The 19,800-nt window shown below is 36.0% G+C and overlaps 1 protein-coding gene across 5 annotated transcripts in view; it reads right to left on the bottom strand.

The window, feature by feature from the left end:
• Positions 1-19,800, bottom strand: part of sulf2b (sulfatase 2b) — a 345,428-nt gene that overhangs the window by 79,944 nt on the left and 245,684 nt on the right. The window contains exon 1 of one of the 5 annotated variants that reach the window (XM_022677321.2): positions 12,150-12,431. The exons of the other annotated variants lie outside the window; for them this stretch is intronic. The gene's annotated coding sequence lies outside the window, so the exon portion shown is untranslated. Of the gene's footprint in view, positions 1-12,149; positions 12,432-19,800 lie in introns of those variants that run through there. 5 annotated transcript variants of the gene reach the window in all.

Here is a 19,800-nt window from a genome sequence, read left to right as displayed (position 1 = left end):
CATCCAACAGGATTAACTGTGGACGCAAAAGGAAGCTGTCTGAAAGGGATGGGGCAGCCCAAATCACGGCAGAATTAAATGTGCACCTCAACTCTCCTGTTTCCACCAGAACTGTCCGTCGGGACAATAAATTATTGTGGTCTAAAACTAGGTGTTTCAGTTTCATTGTCCAACCCCTGTGTGTGTGTATATATATATATATATATATATATATATTGTCCTAGTTTTCTATTATATATTTGAAAACCTTAAAATGCAAACCTTTTAAAGCACACAGATTACTTACTTATATTAAAGCTTAACTGCCTAAAACCCCAAGTGCGAAACAAAAGCAGAAAACACAATTGTGCCACTTGAACACACAATTGTGGCTCATTTGAAGTGCTGCTTCAACACAAAGACAAAAGTAAAAAGTAAAAAACCGAAACATTTACTGTGTTTACTGTTCCTTTAAATTTCTGGACAAAATCGAAACTCTTCTCCCACCACTAGGTGACAGTATAATGGCCTCATAAGTGGACACCAGGCCCTTCTTTGTAGAGCAAAATTTAGTGTTGTGGTCCTGACAACTCAAAATGTCCACCTTATCTAACGGAAAAGTCCTGTTCGCGATAACTGGTCTCCTATATGGGTGTCGTGCTTGATGCCGCTTGTCGAAGTACAGCAAATGTGTGTGCACTGAGATTTCCTGATAAAAGGCTCGCAGTTACGCCGTTATCGTATAAAAACACACAGGAAACAAGCCTAAGCTCAGCTCCCAGCCCTCAAAGCCACAGCGTTTATCTGCAAACGCTGTGGACAACAAGAGAAAGCTTTCAAAGCTCAGAAAGCCCTGACTGTAGAGCACGCTAACTAAACTACTGTTAAACAAGGGCTGTATCATAGAATTCTACAGAAATAAAGAAGCAAGAGATAAAGAATCTCCAGCAGATACTTGGAGGGAAACTGCGATGTAATAAATCATTCACATTAAGTCAGTAAGAGGAGGAACATAAGAAGGAACTTTAATAAAAGTTCTTAAAGAAAAGATGAGTAAAAAGTGTATTAAAAATAGGGATGCAATGATTAGTTGATATAATGGACAGTGTCGATTATTTAAATTTGTCGACTACAAATTTAATTGTCGATTAAGCGTTTGTAAAATTTGTAAAAGTACCGCATTACACAAAGTGCTGGGGACAGAGGCGCAATGGGAGATGGGTAAATTCAACTCAGTATGTGTTTCCAAAAGTGCCCAGACAACAATTTACATATTTACTTACTAAATTTAGTACTTCCCACGTTTAAACAAAATCTAGACATTTAATTGCCTCTTAAATCTCATGTTCAGCTGTTTCTATCGTTTTTAGAGATTGAGGACATGGCAGAAATAATCGTTGATTGATCGACTAATCGAAAAATATAATCATCAGATTAGTCGACTACCACAATAATCATTAGTTGCAGCTCTAATTAGAAATATACATTATATTAACATGACATAATAACTTTATGTTTCTCCAAAAGAAAATTATGCAAGAAGGCAAACAATGGGACAGAATTTCATGTTTTTTTGAATAGGCAAGCTTGTCAAATTACAGTGGTTGGACAATGAAACTGAAGTGTGGAGGGATTCATGGCTAAATTGGAGCAGCCTGGAGGCCAATCTTCATTAATTGCACCAACCACATCCAACAGGATTAACTGTGGACGCAAGAGGAAGCTGTCTAAAAGGGATGTTCGGGTGCTAACCCGGATTGTATCCAAAAAAACATAAAACCACGGCTGCAACTCTCCTGTTTCCACCAGAACTGTCCGTCGCCACAAAAGATTATTGTGGTCTAAAACCAGGTGTTTCAGTTTCATTGTCCAACCCCTGTATATATTATATGTAATACATATAGCTCCCTTAAATCAGTACGCAATGTGTGCAACCTGAGGGAATTATGATTACCAAAACAAAGATATACAGTACTGTGCAAATGTTTTAATCACGTTTTCAGCTTGGCTCACAGGATGTAACATACTTAGTTAAAAATGAAAAATCCTTGTTACGTTTTACTGTATTTATGTTTATTTGCATCTGTTCAAATCATATGTGGTGCTTTTTTTCAGATAAAAACACTCATATTACTAAGATAAGTACTGACAGTACTGTAGAGTACTTTAGCTGTGGACAGATGTTCACACACATATCATGAACTTGAACGTCATTGCAATATTAGGCTTTCAATTATTCCCTTCTTAGTTGTTTTGTTTTTTAGGCTTTTTTTCTGAAATTGTCACATTTATTACAGCTTGAACCCCTTTTATTATATTAACAGGTTGAATAAATAAATAGATCTGTTAAAAACTAATATAAATACATTTTAATGTAGCACGGTCACTTTCGGCCACTTGTTGCAGCACAGCAAGCGTCGCTTGGTCATTATCTAGCATACAAAATATACATCAGCAAATATAGAAATTGAAATATTGGCCAATTAAGCTATTTTCGATTATTCTAAAAAAAAGAAATTTTTGGCTAAAATGAATAAAAATAAATAAATAAATCAATTAATTTTATGTAGAACAGTCAGTTTCGGCCAATTAAGCCATTTTCGATGATTCTAAAAAAGCTATTGCTTTTTAGCTGATACCAATATAATTCCAACATCATCGTACATCCCTAATTACATCACATAAAATAACATATGTACAGACTTTTAAATAATTGAAAATTAAAATGATTATTTCTTACATTTTTATAAACACGTTACATAAACAACTCATTCACAACTCAAATCACATTTTCTCTCTCTCTCTCTCTTTTTTTTTTACAAAGCTTCTGTTATTTACAAACCTACTTTCATGAAAACAGTTGTTTTATGTACTTTTAAGTACTTTCTGTCACACATTTGTATTTGGATGTAATTAAGTTATTAGATAATGATACTGAAAAGAGATATACAAAGAAATAATTTACTGTTTTTGTGTGTGTGTGTTTTAGCACCAGGTATCTTATTAGTGTATCATATCATATTATTGTTTACTACAAAACAGTATATTGCAAGATTTACCAAGAAAGATCTGTGCTTTACTGAAATATTAACAGTATAAATATATATATACTGTCTTCGGATCAGGACATTTTTCTGTTTTTTTCTTTTTATTTTATTATATTAAAATTGTACTCCTCCTTTATTCCATATATGTTATAAATGTTAAGAATTTCCCTCTGTGTTTGTTTGTCCATCCTATTTTTTTTAAAAAGGTCTGGGTTTCTAGTATATTGTTGTCTCTATAGAAAATAGAGACAGTATTAAGATATATTGTGTGTTTCTTCATTTATTACTGTTACAGTGTTAAATGTCACAGTTCTGTTAGCTGTTAGCGTCTTGCTCTCGTTTGTTGTGTGTATAGGTGTGATGAGTGTGTGTGGCTGTGGCAGCGGTGGTGGCTGTGGGTGGGGAAGCCCCACAGTGAGCAGCGTTTGGAGAGGAGATGAGGAGGAAAAGCTACGGTAAAGCTGCTGCTGCTGCTGCTGCGTGAGGGCAAAACAAGCCCAGCCTCATGGGAAAAGCCTCAGCGTCCCTAAAACCCACAGAGACTGATCCCACACCGCCTCACAGCTCCTCACTGTATCACTGCACACACACACACACCGCACGCATCTCGTCTGTGTGTACGTCTGCCTTTGTGTCTGAGGCAGATGATGTACAGCCTGCATTAGTAAAAGCTGCAGAGCTCCACACAGATAATGGCAACCCGGCAACAAACATCAGTTAACGTAATTACTGTACATGTGTGTTTATGTGTGTGAATTTAATGAGAGTAAACTTGCATTTTTGTTTCTTTTTTAACATTTTTCTGACAAATTTGTTACATTTTTGACATTTATTTAAGCTAGAAGAAGGTTTTTTTATTTTTCTGTAAAGATCCTTTTATTAAAACTATTTCTTTAAGACCTCAAATAATGCAAAGAAAACAAGCTCATATTAATAAAGCTTTAAGAGTTTTAAGAGTTCAGAAATCAATATTTGGTGGAATAACCCTGTTTTTAATCAGTTTTAATGCATCTTAGCATGTTCTCCTCCACCAGTCTTACACACTGCTTTTGGATAACTTTATGCCTGCACTCCTGGTGCAAAAATTCAAGCAGTTCAGTTTGGTTTGATGACTTATGGTCATCCATCTTTCACTTGATTATATTCCAAAGGTTTTCAATTTGGTAATATTAAAGAAACTCATAATTTTTAAGTGGTCTCTTGAAAAAGAGAATTGAATGGAAGTCAATGTAAAAAGAGTTTATTTCAGGTCATTTTAAAGAGTTTGGCACAGTGTAATGGACAGTTTGTCTGTTCAAATTATGTAGTGAACTAAAAATCGACAAAAATGGAGATAAGCAACGTACCTCGAAATAAAAAGCATTTCAAATTAATTTCAGCATATTTCCAGCTTATACATCAAGCAACCATCTTGGTTTATCTCTGTATTTTAGTGTGTGTATTTAAAAGCCCCCTACACACAAATATAATAAAAGTAATTATAAGTCATTTATTTATTTAGAACAAAGCACGTATCTCTGCTATTTTTTTGCCTTATAAAAGGCTGAAAACATGGCTGTAAGTTTGATATGACACTTTAAGCACCGAATGCATAATTAAAGCTCAATATGAACAAATAAAAACTATACATGCATGCACACAACTGCACGCAAAAATCAATATATATGATTTGAATATTTTGAAGTAAAATAAATGGGGAAAAAAATACATGAGATTTTAGAGGATAGGTTCCATTAATTTGCTAAATTTACAGTTTTAAATCTTCATATAAATCATATTTTTGCATTTTTTTGTTTTCTAACTGTATGCACATTTTCCATTAATTTGCTAAATTTACTATACTTACAATAATAAGACACCATATACAAAGTAATCATTTTGAAAATCTTCCTATAAATCATATTTTTGTATTTTAGTTTTAGTTTTATAACTGTATGTTAAATATAAAAAATATATAAAAAAAGTCATTGTGCACTAAAAAATGCTTAGAATTGTTCTGAAATAAAAAAAGATTTAAATTTAGCATAGTTAAAGCTCTATATGAACAAATAAAAAGTATACATGCATGCACACAACTGTATGCAAAAATCTATTTATATTAATTGAAATTTTTGAAGTAAAATAAATGGAGAAAAAAACAATTACATGAGATTTTAGAGCATATGTTCCATTCATTTGCAAACTTTAGCATACTGAACATAATAAGACACCACATCCATTTTTTTTTTTTGGTTTCTAACTGTATGTTTAATATGGAAAGCATATTAATAAGACTTTTAAATTAATAATCTTTTAAAAAATCTTCATCTACATCGTATTTTTTAATTTTTTTTAACTGTATTAAACAAATACATGTAAAAAACTGTCATTGTGCCCTGAAAATTGCTCAGAATTGTTAAGAAAAAAAAAATCCAAACAGAAATCTGATTGAAGATGACTGTAAAATAAGTAGAGAAAAAAACATTAAATTATATTTTAAAACACAGTTTGAATTATGTGCTAAATTTAGCATACTGAAAATAATAAGACACCACATATAAACTTATATAAAATCGTATAAAAAATGTGAATCTTAATAAACATCATATTTTTTAACTGTATTAAATAAATACATTAAAAAAAAACATTGTCATGGTGAACCAAACAATGCTCAGAATTATTCAGAAATGAAATTAAAAAACAAACAAAAATATCCATACAGAAACTAGATTAAAAATAGCAGCATGTGGTTTTCATTCATTTCAACCAGCAGAATAGTGATGTTGTGATGATAAGCACAGCTTTGGAGGTGCACTCATTATTACACTACACATCCAAAAGCAGCTGCAGAGTAGAAGCACATGACTGATGTAATACGCAGCACCCGTCCGCTCATTAGCTATTCAATAACAGCATGTTTCTCTCTGATTAGACAATTAGACTGGATTAGATTAGCGAGGGGAACGCCCGGCACCCATTTACAACCACCTTCAGATTCACAGAGACCGTAAAATACCCTTAATACCACAGCGTGCTGCACCCTGTCAACCCTGCCTGACTGTGAGTAACACTGTATAACAGTATAGCTTATCGACACCTTTATAGACATCTGACATTTGTAGGATCACGCAATATTCCATGTGTAATCACGTGTAAAGTTTTTCACTTACACTTTTTTATTGATTATGTATTGATCTGTTCACATGGATCCAAAGGAGGGTTGTCGCTGCCTTGGGCACAGCTAACAAGGATCCAATGAAATCAATAAAGCAAGTGGAGAAATTATAGATTTCCTTCAGAATTCCTTAATTCCTCATTACGTTAAAGCAGCAGTCTGTAAGATTATTTATTTTACATTAAAAGAATTTATATTTTAATAAAAGGCATCAATGTGTTTCTGAGTCTATCCCTACAAAGCCACATATATTCAGTTAAAACTGAAAAGTGGTCTGGTATTTTTCTTTTTTAGGAACCATGGTGCTGCTAATGGTGCTGATAGACGAGCTACTACTGCGAACATGGAGATTTCATATTTCTCAAAATCTGCTAACTCCAAAAAATTTAAATTGAAGAGAGCTTGCTAAAACTATTCAACAAGGACAGCGCCCACAGGGTCCACCTTACTAATAATAAAGAATGATCTAAAATATTTCCTAATATAAGCTCAGTATGTAACAGTTTAAAGCAAATGCATCTGGCCTGAAGTTATCCAAAAGCAGTGTGTAAGACTGGTGGAGGAGAACATGCCAAGCTGCATGAAAAACCAGGGTTATTCCACCAAATATTGATTTCTGAACTTCTGAATTTCTAAACAACTTTATGAAAATGAACTTGTTTGAGGTCTGAAAGCTCTGCTTCCAGTTCCAGAGGAGCATATTTAGGTGTTACAGTGAAATATATGGAGTTCAGATTGATCCACATTCCCTTCTTTGCTTATTTGGTAAAACATACAGTAAACTGGCCCTGAAATCTATCTTGGCTCTAAACTATTTAACAGAGTACCCGATGTATTTGATAAAGAAATGTAAGCATAATCATTTTTTTTTGTGTGGAAATGTAGGTTAAATTCCAAGCAAAGTGGCCTTTAAGTTCCAAATCTTACTTTATCTGAGTATGACTCTAATCTATTATGTATTATTAAGTTTCTTCATGTTAAAGCTGAGGGAATAAAAAGAGATAAATAAAAACAGATATAAAAAGCAGGGGTAACGGTTTTCCTGCACTTTTTCACCAATGTATCATTGGGCAAACGGTAGGTATACTGGAAAGAGCGACGGAAAAAAAAGTTAAATGGTTAAACTTGTCTACTGCATCTGCAGGACACAGTTATTTGGCACGGGAAACTATCTACCTGCAATCACTGGGCGCAAGCAGGAATACTCCCTGGAAAGGGGGCCAGTTCGTTACAGGGTACCATACACAAGTACACAACATTTTACCCACACACACACACACACACAAACTAGGGTCATTTAGCCTGGCCAGTTCACCTACTTTGTGTGTGTGTTTTTTTATGAGGCAGGAGGAAACCAGAGTTTCCGTAATAAACCTGTGCAGACACGGGAATAACGGAAACATGGAACACAACAGATTCCTCACAAACAATGACTGGAACTGTATACGATATATATATCTAAAACCTGTGACATCACCATGCTCAGATCCAAAGCGAATAGGCACAGACACTCAGGCTACCAGGTTTTCTGTAAATTGACTAAGCACAAGGCAGCCAGCATTCACCATTACACCTTTTAATCAGCTGTATGCTACAGACATATTAAATAATGTAGGAATCGATTCCAGAAAAAAAAAATCCAGCATATCCCTTTAATAGATTGTCCTTTTCATCTCTATATGGTTTATAACATTACAAGAGAACGAAAAAAAAGCTGGTAACGCTTTTTTTGTAAATGTCTTGTCTATTAGACTCTATAAACATAAACACAAGTATAAGTGTGGTCCAGGCTAAGCTCTGCCACTATGATCAGTTTTTCACAGATCACTGGTTTGAATCCTGTTTATGTAGCTTGCCAACGGTTAGAGATGGCGCTCTCTCTCCCTACATCACTCCAAAGGGTGATGTCGATCAGCACAAGGCTGTGTCTGTGAGCTGATGTATCTGCGCCAAATCGCTGTGCTTTCCTGATGCTACTCGGCGATGCTGCATCAGCAGCAGCTCGAAAAGAGACGGTGGCTCTTTACATGTGACTTCACATGTATTGGAGGAGGCATGTGCTAGTCTTCACCCTCCTGGTGTGTTGGGGCATTACTAGTGATAGTGATAAAGTCCTAATGAGTGGGTTGGGTAATTGGCCGTGTAAATTGGGGAGAAAATGGGAAAAAAAAAATATATATATATATATATATATATATATATATATATATAAAAAGAAAAAGAACACATTATAATGCATTCGTAAGGTATTATAAACATTGTTGTACATATTTAGTAAAATGTTTAACAACATGTTTAGCCATGTTTACTATGCATCATGAATTGACATCATGACTATAATGCATCATCAGCTGTATAGTCTACCTTCCAGCAAAAGTCAATGTAAAAAAACTTGAATTTAAAGTCTTTATTAAGCATTTACTGTAGATTCGTTTGTTCATTATGAATTTTTGACACATTTCTGATTTAATCAAAAATGCAGCCAGATTTGTATGTATGATTACAAAAGGTACAAATAATTATCTGTAGTTATTCATGTTAATATATGATAATACCAACAATTTATAATGTATTATAATGTGTCGTTGTACACTCCGAGTAAATTCACAGATAGCAGAGCCATCATGGGAATATATTAATAGTAACAGATATACGATCATTGAACCCAGATGTGTAACATATTACAAGCACAGCTTATGATGCATTATAATCAGAGCTACAATGTGTTACATATTTTTTTTATAAATATTTATAGCCATGATTATAATGCGATGTGAATGAATTATAATACATGCTTATAAGTATGTTCATACAGTCTAACAGACATGCCAAATGTTACCAAAAAGCCGCCCTACCTTCCGACGCAAGTTGTAATGTAAAAAGGTTCGATTTTAAGTCATTTTTAAGCATTAACTCTACTTTATCTACAATTAATTTTTTGACACATTTTTATTTAATTTAAAATGCACGCAGCTTCAAATGCATGGTGCAACAAAAAACAAACAATTGTCTGTACTTATTCATGTTTTTTCTATGTTGGACACTTCAGAAAAAAAGGTCCTAAAAAAGTCAACAAAAGCTTTATCACACAAACAAAAGCCAAAAGAAAAACAAGCAAAAAATTAGAGACTCTTTTTGTCGCTGTTGTTTTTACACCACAATGACATTACAAATAAATGAAAGAAAGAGAGCAAGCATGCCTTGGCTAATTCCCATGGTGCACTATTGTTGTCTCGCAAAGTTCCTGAGGTCAAAATAGTTAAATAGTTTGTATTCAAGCCGATGTGGAAAACTGTACAACTTTAGAACCATTTTTTTTAAGAAACACAAACAAACACACTGCTCTTTCATCTGTGCTCTCACTTTCTCTCTTTTTTCTCTCTCTCTCGTTTTCTTGGTCTCTTTTTCTAGCCCTTGGCTATGCTACCTCTCCATCCTCTCCACAAAACAATGTGTGAAAAATTCACCTGAGAATGAATTATAAAAAGACTCCACAGTGGAACGTAGAATGAAGACAACCACTCGATTGGAGCTCAAACACTGCGAGGCTGGAGCATAGTAAGTAAGTAAGCAACACAAGCAATCAACACCCCTGTTCATATAAAGGTAATGTGATATGTCCTTATGTCCGAAGGAGCTTAAAAACGCTGGATTTTTAAGAGAGAAGACCAATGGAACCAATGGAACACTCCTTCCCAACTATCTAAAGTATCTGTCATCCTTCTTTTTCTGCAGTAGAAAGCTTTGGATTATGGAACAATGGGTCTAATTCCCCTTCAGATCAACATCTCCATTCAGAGCAAGTATTGAGAAATGACCAAAGAACCAAAGCAAACCCAAACTCTCTCTCTAATGGCATGTTCCTCATGCCAGTTTGAAAACAGATCAATAAAACTAGAAATGAATAAAAGCCAGCTTTTAAAAAGTCTGGAAAAAATAAGAGACCATTTAAAATTATGAATTTCTTTGATTTTACCAAATTGAAAACCTCTGGAATATAATAATCAAGAGAAGGATGGATGATCACAAGCCATCAAACCAAGCTGAACTACTTGAATTTTGGCACCAGGAGTAAAGGCATAACGTTATCCAAAAGCAGTGTGTAAGACTGGTGGAGGAGAACATGAAATGCCAAGATGCATGAAAACTGAGATTAAAAACCAGGGTATGATTCCACCAAATATTGATTTCTGAACTCTTAAAACTTTATAAATACAAACTTGTTTTTTTTCTTTGCATTATTTGAGGTCTGAAAGTTCTGCATCTTTTTTTCTTGCTATTTCAGCCATTTCTCATTTTTTGCAAATAAATGCTTTTAATGAATTTTTTTTTTTTGGAATTTGGAAGAAATGTTGTCTGTAGTTGATAGAATCAAACAACAATGTTCATTTTACTCGAACAAATACCTATAAATAGCAAGATCAGAGAAACTGATTCAGAAACTGAACTGGTCTCTTATTTTTTTCCAGCGCTTTATATATACATTCAGAACAGCCACAACTTTAAAGCTCTTTTTGAATGGGGACTCTCCCACTCGGCAGTTCACTCTTCCTCTCACGAGCCACAGTCTTCCTCTCCAGCCCTCTCTCTCTCTATTTTTCTCTTTATCTCTCTTTCTAGCCCTCGGCTATGTTACCTCTCCATCTACTCCTGCAGTTCTCCAAGAGATTTCACAGCAGGACAGCTTTGCTCCACAACAACAATGTATAAAAGCTTCACCTGAGAATGAATTAAAAAATAGACTCCACAGAGAAACGCAGAGGAGTCACAACCACTTGATTAAACTCAAACACTACAAGACTGGAGCAACACCATCCGCCATATGAGAGTGATGTGATATGTCTAAATTTTTCCAAGGAGGCTAAAATCTGGATATTTAAGAACTAAGGCTGCTTCTGACCTATCTAAAATATCTGTTGATCTGACCTCTATCTACTGTTTCTGCTTGTAGAACAATGGGTATCATTTCTGTAGTCCAACTTATAGACTAGGCTTAAACTCTGTGTGTGACCAGAAATAACCAAAGAAACAAACCAAGCTCTGTCTTGAATCAATAAAACTAGAAATTAATAAAAGCCGGCAATTTAAAAGCAGGAAAACTGAATCGAACTGATAGATCAGTGTTGATCAGATCGTATATACAGTATAGAGTACATATATTTACAGCTCTGTAAAAAAAATGATGAGTTTCTTTGATTTTACCTAATTAAAAAAAACTCTGGAATATAATCAAGCAGAAGATGGATGATCACAAGCCATCAAACCAAACTGAACTGCTTGAATTTTTGCACCAGGAGTGGCATAAAGTTATCCAAAAGCAGTGTGTAAGAATGGTGGAGAACATGCCAAGATGCATGAAAACTGTGATTAAAAACCAGGGTTTTATTCCACAAAATATTGATTTCTGAACTCTTAAAACTCTTTAAAAATGAATATGAACTTTTTTCTTTGCATTATTTGAGGTCTGAAAGCTCTGCATCTTTTTTTCTGCATGTTCATTTTAATCTTTTAATCAAACATATTCCTATAAATAGCAAAATCAGAGAAACTGATTCAGAAACTGAAGTGGTATAGAACATAAAAGAATATATATATATATATATATATATATATATATATATATATATATATATATATATATATATATATATATATAGAGAGAGAGAGAGAGAGAGAGAGAGAGAGAGATACACATTCAGAACAGCCACAACTTTAAAGTTTTTCTCTCTCTCTCTCTCTCTCTCTCTCTCTCTCTTTCTTTTCGCTCCACCACTCTCTTTCCTCTCTCTTTGTATGGGACTCCTACTCTCACTCGGCAGCTTACTCTTCCGCGAGCCACAGTCTAGTCTTCCACTCCATCCCTCTACTCTTCTCTCTCTCTCTCTCTCTCTCTCTCTCTCTGTGTGGCTCTCTTTATCTCTCGTGCTCTTTCTCTCTCCGCTCTCGCGCTCTCTCCAAGCTGTAAGTACCTCATGCTATTGATGTGCAGGTTGTTTGGCTCTCCGCTGCTGTTTGTCATCCTGTAGAAGGCGGGCATATCCAGATCTCCAGTGTGTGTGAGAGTGTGTGAAAGTGTGTGTGTGTGTGTGTGTGTGTGAATGCGCGCGAGAGAGAGTGTGTGTGAGTGGAGGTTACAGCAGCATCCCCCGGTCTAATCCCTGATAAGGCGATACTGCAGCTGTGCTTCCCTCTCGCTCTCGCTCCTGCTCGCGCTCTGCTCTCCGCTTGTCTGTCTCTGCAGGTCTCTGCTGCGCTCTCACTATATCCCTCCCTCTCTTACTCCCTCCCTCTTTCTCTCTCTCTTTCTCTCTCTCGCTCACTCACTCACACACTCCCTCTCTCTTTCTCTCTCTCGCTCGCTCACTCACTCACATCTCCTTCTCCCTCCTCCTTTCAGACCCATCCTATTCCGCTTTCCCACAGCTGTGCTCTCGCGCGCGCTCTCTCTCTCTCGCGCGCGCGCGCTCTCTCTCTCTCTCGGGCTCTCTCTCTCTCTCGCGCGCGCTCTCTCTTTCTCTCTCTCTCTCTCTCTCTCTCTCTCTCTCTCTCTCTCTCTCTCTCTCTCTCTCTCTCTCTCTCTCTCTCTCTGCTTTATAATTCCCTCTCTTCTCTTCTCTTCTCAGCCATCCAATCTCACCAAATTGATGTGTTATAACCTTGAGGTCAGCTGTTTTCAATTTAACGCCCCCCCCCCCCCGCCCGCAGTTCCACCCACCCCTCCCACACTCCTTCACAGCCCCCGTCCCCCGTCCCCCTTTCTCTACACCCACCCTCCTCCACTCCTCCCCAGATGTGTCCATCTCCCGTAACGGGGCCGGAATGGGAAGGTGGTGGTGGGGGGGGTTTGGCAATGAAAGGAAAAACAATTTCCATATTAAATCTGTCATTATAGATTATATTAGAATACAGCTCTGAATAAAAAAAATAAGACCATTCAAAAATGGTTGAGTTTCTTTGATTTGCTTGATTTTTTTTTTTGCACCAGGAGTGGCATAAAGTTATCCAAAAGCAGTGTGTAAGACTGGTGGAGGAGAACAAGATGCCAAGTTTAGTTATTCCTCCAAATATCGATTTCTGAACCTCTAAAACTTTACAAATATGAACTTGTTTTCTTTGCATTATTTGAGGTCTGAAAGGTCTGCATCTTTTTTATTTTTTTTCAGCCATTTTTCATTTTCTGCAATATTTAAATTTGGGAGAAATGTTGTCCGTAGTTTATAGAATAAAACAACAATGTTAATTTTACTCAAACATATATCTATAAATAGTAAAATCAGAGAAACTGATTCAGAAACTGAAGTGCTCTCTTATTTTTTTCCAGAGCTGTATATAGAGGAATATATTAATTATATTGATGATTTACTGAGATAATGTTTAAAAATACATTTGAAACTGTAAAAACTGACTTTATCAGGACTTTAATTAATAAAGATAAGCATATAAGTTATTTTCTTTTATCATAAAATATGTGCTTTTCCATTTACATGCATTTCACTTAAGCAAAAAAAGGAAAAGCCTTGTATCTTCATTTTTTTTTGCCAGTTTTCACTTTGATACATTTTTTTAATGATGAACAGACCAATAGAAATGCTCCAGAATAACTGTTTTGGAGCATTTTCAGGATAAAATATTTTAGCATCAGTGATAATTTATTGTGACACAATAATTAATAAGATATATATTTTTTATCCATGCATTGTTGTACAGTGCATTTTATACTGTATACTGTATGTGTTCATCTGTTTACACATTACACATTTTGTTAAAAAAAATCTGTTTTTATTATTATGTAAATCTGCTGTTCTTAATGATCTGTCAGAAATCATATAAAGTTGCTATTCAAAAAATGAAGACACAAAATATTAGCGTGAAATTAAAAACTTATGGTCACTTATTGTTTTACACATATTTCTTTAGATTTTTTGGACACATAATAAGTTTAGAAAATATGTATTAGCATCTTCAGAGTTATAATAATCTACTATTTGTAATATAGTATATAGTATATTATATATATGAAAGCAAGTGTGTTCTCTAATTTACATGCATTTCCTTGTTATACAAAAACCTTTTTAATTTCTTAATAATCTTAATTTTTGTCAATTTTTACTTAATTTTAAATAATAATTTGGAATCCGTGGGGAACTGGGCTTGTGTTTGAATGTGGTTGTTGCTATTAACAGTTGCTGTTAGTGTCAAAATTGCATGATTAATGAACCAATAGAAATGCTTCAAAATGACAAATTGCTTTTCCGGAGATTCCAGAGATATAAGATTTGTGCTTCACAACACTGATTTATTGCATCACCATGTTCAATTTTTTTGTAATTTCAATAAAATTAAAAAATCTGCTTGTTCATTTTGTACATTTTTATATAAAATGCTAGCTTAATTTAAAACATGAATTAAAATCACTGCTGATTCTTCTCAATGTTAGTATTTTAATTGACACGTGTTAAAGCAAGTAATCAGGCTTAATGAAGTAATTGTGAAAACAGCATATTCATATTCATTTCCCCTGACTGGAATTAAAGTCATAACCAGCTTCCAGTGTAAGAGCTGCTCTTCATTCACACTGACATGAATTACTGCAACAACACAACGCTGGTTAGAGCGTTTATACAAATTACGCTCACACAAACCAGCCGTGTTTCATCCGAGCTGAAGCCCGGCTCATATTTACCTGAATTACAACACGCATGCTGCTTTTGGATTCCAGGCTGTGTATATATGATTTGTGTTCGGTGGAGCTCATGCTGGCACCGAGTCGCAATTTGCCTCTCGTTTCTCTCCAAAAAGAGAGAGGGAGAGAGGGAGAGGAAGAGAAAGAGAGCACATAATGAATGGGTTCCCATCCACAGCCGCAGCAAATGAAATAACCCCCTGCTTTATTTTGCATAATACTGAAAAATGAACGTGCCGTTTGAGACAAAACGAGGTGATCTCTCTGAAGAGATGCAGTTTGGGTTGTTTAGTCAGGGAAGGCTGGCGAATACAGTGTTAGGGAACAGAGAAGGCAATGAAGCCGTACATTTGGCACGTTTAGAAAATGATTAAAGAGGAACAGGCCTGTCACTTTCGCTGGTTTAAATGGAACCATTCTAATCTAAGTCCCACCCATGATAAAGCAAATATTTGAAGACAGTGTATCAAAGAATTCTATTAAAATATCATAATTTAGAGTTGTGTCTTTCAACAACTTTCAAAAGACAGATTTAATGATTTTGTATGTTTGCGCACTGACAAAGACATAAACTGTCCATAATTTTAAGCAAAGGTTAATTTTAACAGTAAGAGATAGAATATCAAAAATAAAATCCAGAAAATCACATTGCATTTTGCAGAGAGATATAAGTATTTGATCCCCTACCAACCATTAAGAGTTCTGGCTCCTATAGACCAGTTAGATGCTCCTAATCAAACTGCTACCTGCATTAAAGACAGCTGGGAGAGAAGGAGACATCTGTTGGTGCAATAATAATGGAACAATACAATGGAAGAAATACAAAATGACTGTCAATCGACATCGATCTGGGGCTCCATGCAAAATCTAACTTCGTGCGGAATCCTTGAGCATGAGGAAGGTGAGAAATCAGCCTAAACTACACAGAGGGAACTTGTTAATGATCTCAAGGCAGCTGGGACCACAGTCACCAAGAAAACCATTGGAAACACATTACGCCGTAAAGGATAAAAAACTCTGCAGTGCCTGCAAGGTTTGCAAGGTGGTTTAAATAGAACTTTAAATAGAAGTCCCGCCCACGAAAAAGAAATTATTTGAAGACATTGTATTAAAGAATTCTATCAAAATATCATAATTCAGAGCTGTCTGTTTCAAAAGTTTTCATGCACCTTGGCATGTTCTCCTCCACCACAAGTCTTACACACTGCTTTTGGATAATTTTATGCCACTCCTGGTGCAAGAAAAACTGATTTTAGCTTAGTTTCGCTTGTTTTGATGGCTTGTAATCATCATCCATCTTCCTCTTGATTATATTCCAGATGTTTTCAATTTGGTAAAATCGAAGAAACTCATCACTCATTTTTAAGTGGTCCCTTCTTCCATTTTTTTTTCCAGATATGCAGAATTTAGTTCAATGACATAAAGATTAAACTGTTAATAAATAAATAAATAAATAAACCATCACCCATAGCTTTCTGTGTGATGTCTTTATAGCGCTACACACTTAGAGAGACATCAATCTGCAATGTAAAATGCCTCAACACGACCCAGATGTTGAAGAACAATAGTATTCTTATGACCGCAGACTTTTAGCTGTGATGAACTCCGGCTGTCTGGACAGAAAAACCATAATAAAAACAATGATCACAGAGACAGGCAAAGACGCAGACAAAACAAGCCTCACTCAAACAAACAAACACACACACACAGACGAAACCGCCGGCCAGACACATAATGGCCGTATCAAGCCCAGAGCTCCGCACTCGTCCCACAAAACGTCCAGACTGCCCTGCAAATTCCCCAACAGAGGATTCCAGCAGGAGGGAGAAATCCCTCCTGAAACAATTAGCAGCACAGAAAGCTGAGAGGGCCGTGTCTTTGTTAGCGCCGACGCATGTGTGGCCGAACAGAGGAGAAAAAACGGTGGGGGGGGTGGAAGGAACTCTGTCAAATTGAGCGGCCTATCTTTTTAATTAACTCTGTCCATTTGCTCTCCTTATCGGCCTACATTAGGAACTGCCACCCAGACAGCTACAAACCACTGAGCGTACTGTGCGTACTGTGTGTGTGTAAATGTAGGTTCTGTGTGTGTGTGTGTGTGTGCGTTTGCGCAAAGACATCATGAGGTCCAGATAAGCAGATAAGTCCAGTAAGTGTGGGAACAGAGGGAGTGAATGTATGTGTGTGTGTGTGAGAGAAAGAGAAAGAGAGAGAGAAAGAGAGAGAGAGTATAAGAGAAAATCTCAAAGGTTCAAGGTTTCCAGGTTATCTAGAGGTAAAAGTAAAATACTGTACTCTGTAAGGAATTTGATCTGTTTATAAAGATAAACAAAAAAAAAAACTAATTTTCACTGTTTCTGCGAAAAATCTACAGGGAGATTTTTACACACCTCCAAAAAAAAAGAAGCTCAGTCTCAGAAGTTGTCACACCGGGGGCATCACTACATCACAACTTTATAGATATGGTCTGGGCAAGTTTCAGTTTTCATGGGATGAATAAAAAGGTCCTAAAACATCTGTTGTTCAGGATTTTCTTTTTGTATTTTTTTGTAGGAGAGTTCTAATAGAATGAATGAAAGCACTGAACAAAAGCTATTTGGGCTATTTAGGCTATTTTGTGAATTTGGCACATGGTAGCTCTGTTTAAAATCATAGTTAGCAACAGACAGATCTAAAGCATTTTCCACACTGAATGCACGTAAGTATGAACTGCGCTTGCCGCTCGTGTTCACACACACTGCTGTTAACACCACTTGTGATATGTGTTCCAAAAATGAGAGGTGCTCAGGTGGGAGCGGATGCATATACAGTAAGTAATAATGGTTATTAGAAGAAGCCAATTCCCTGCTCTACTTTTATCTGGGTTGAGATTTGGCTAAAGCATGGCCAAGTTTAAATAATCAGATGTTAATATAAAGAGTTTACCGCTGCACCTGTTGCTGGGCTTCTTCCAGTGAAAGTCTAAACATCTCTACTGTTTTTTGCATTAACAAAAATGAACATTTTAAGTGTTTGAAAGAACAGATTTATGACATTTTGACACCTGTACGTTCGTACATCGCCTACAAGGTGATGACAGAACAGGCTCCTTCCTACCTGCACTCACTCCTGAAGGCTTACATTAAGGCTTACATCCTGGCCGCTGCGCTCCTCCAATGAACGTCGCCTCGCTTTACCAAACAAACATTCACACAAAACAATCCAGACTGTTCTCATACAGAGTTCCCCAATGGTTGAACAAACTACCTTCTACTACCAGATCAGGAGAATCTCTCACTATCTTTAATAAACTCCTGAAGACAGAGCTCTTCAAAGAGCACTTACTCTCCTAACACCTCTAACTAACTACCTTCCACTACCAGATCAGGAGAATCTCTCACTATCTTTAATAAACTCCTGAAGACAGAGCTCTTCAAAGAGCACTTACTCTCCTAACACCTCTAACTAACTACCTTCCACTACCAGATCAGGAGAATCTCTCACTATCTTTAGTAAACTCCTGAAGACAGAGCTCTTCAAAGAGCACTTACTCTCCTAACACCTCTAACTAACTACCTTCCACTACCAGATCAGGAGAATCTCTCACTATCTTTAATAAACTCCTGAAGACAGAGCTTTTCAAAGAGCACTTACTCTCCTAACACCTCTAACACACTAACTACTTCTAACCTCATTTCCTTCTTCCCCTCCTTCACTCCTCTATCCCATTATCTCCCTTTGACCCCCTTTAGGCCCTATATAAAGATATCACTTTTTGTACTTCACTATTCTTAATCGCTTTGGACAAAAGCATCTGCCAAATGTAATGTAATGTGCATGTTTGTGTTACATTATATTTATTTAGTTAGTTTACAGACTGCAGTTTAGTTAGTAATTTTGCTCTGTTTTGGAATCATCACTTATGTAAGCCGCATCTCCCCATACTTGACGATAAATGGTTTTAAAAGGGTGTGTTTTTAAGATGTTGTCATGTTGCCAATCTGTCTATCTACTGTAGGTGTTGTGCCGAATGAAGCCTACCTGTCAGAATCCAACTTTCTTCATATGCACATGTTGTCAGTAAAACAGGTTACCCTTTGATTCCTGTTTTTCCTAATAATGGTTAATCTACAGTTACAGTAGATACAGCAGATAAGGAAGTTGGATTTCAGCACAACACTGCTGCTTTTTTCTTTCTTTGTTGTTTGGATAGTTGAAGATATCCTCAAATACATAGCATCATTGTTCTGTATTTGGTTCAAAAGTCCAAATCATCAAAATAATAACTGTATTCTGTTTACTGCAGACAAACTGGAGCGTGGTGTATTTGTTCTGGACCAGCAACATCTTTTTTTGGTTGGACCAGTTGATACTTTGGTCTGGACCATAGTTATTAGCAGTGTTGGGCACGTTATTTGAAAAAGTAATTAGTTATAGGTACTAGTTACTTCTCCAAAAAAGTAACTGAGTTACTCCACTACCACACAACGCACACACACACACTTGTGCCTTTGTCTGTATGCGTGAAGTAAAAAAAAAAGTTATTTGAACGGCTAAAGTAACGTGCAGTAACGGGGTGTCGGAAATGGTAACGGCGTCATAGTTACAGTCAGAGTAATTAATTAGATTACTCGTTACTGAAAAAAGTAATGGTGTCACTGGTTATTAGTACCTTTATCACCTGCTATTTATTTATTTATTTTTGGCACAGATTTAACTGAAAAGTCTGAATGCTCTCAATGTTATCCACTTACAACAGACACAGAACAATCTTAAGCCTCACAAAACTCTAACAAAAAGTCCAGCGATGCTCTTTCAAGGTTATTCAAACATTCAGACAGTACAGTAGACTGGTATCTGATCAGATCTGTCAGTCTCCAGCTCCCTTCTCTTCCTCTCTGTCTCTGTATTTAGTAACTGTCTTTTTTAATTACATTCAGATTTACAAGAACTCGAGG

Source organism: Astyanax mexicanus, chromosome 13 (assembly GCF_023375975.1).
Source record: "Astyanax mexicanus isolate ESR-SI-001 chromosome 13, AstMex3_surface, whole genome shotgun sequence".
In the NCBI taxonomy this organism is placed as follows: domain Eukaryota; kingdom Metazoa; phylum Chordata; class Actinopteri; order Characiformes; family Acestrorhamphidae; genus Astyanax; species Astyanax mexicanus.
The sequence above is the reverse complement of the archived record's forward strand: the minus strand, read 5'-3'. Positions and strand labels throughout refer to the sequence as shown.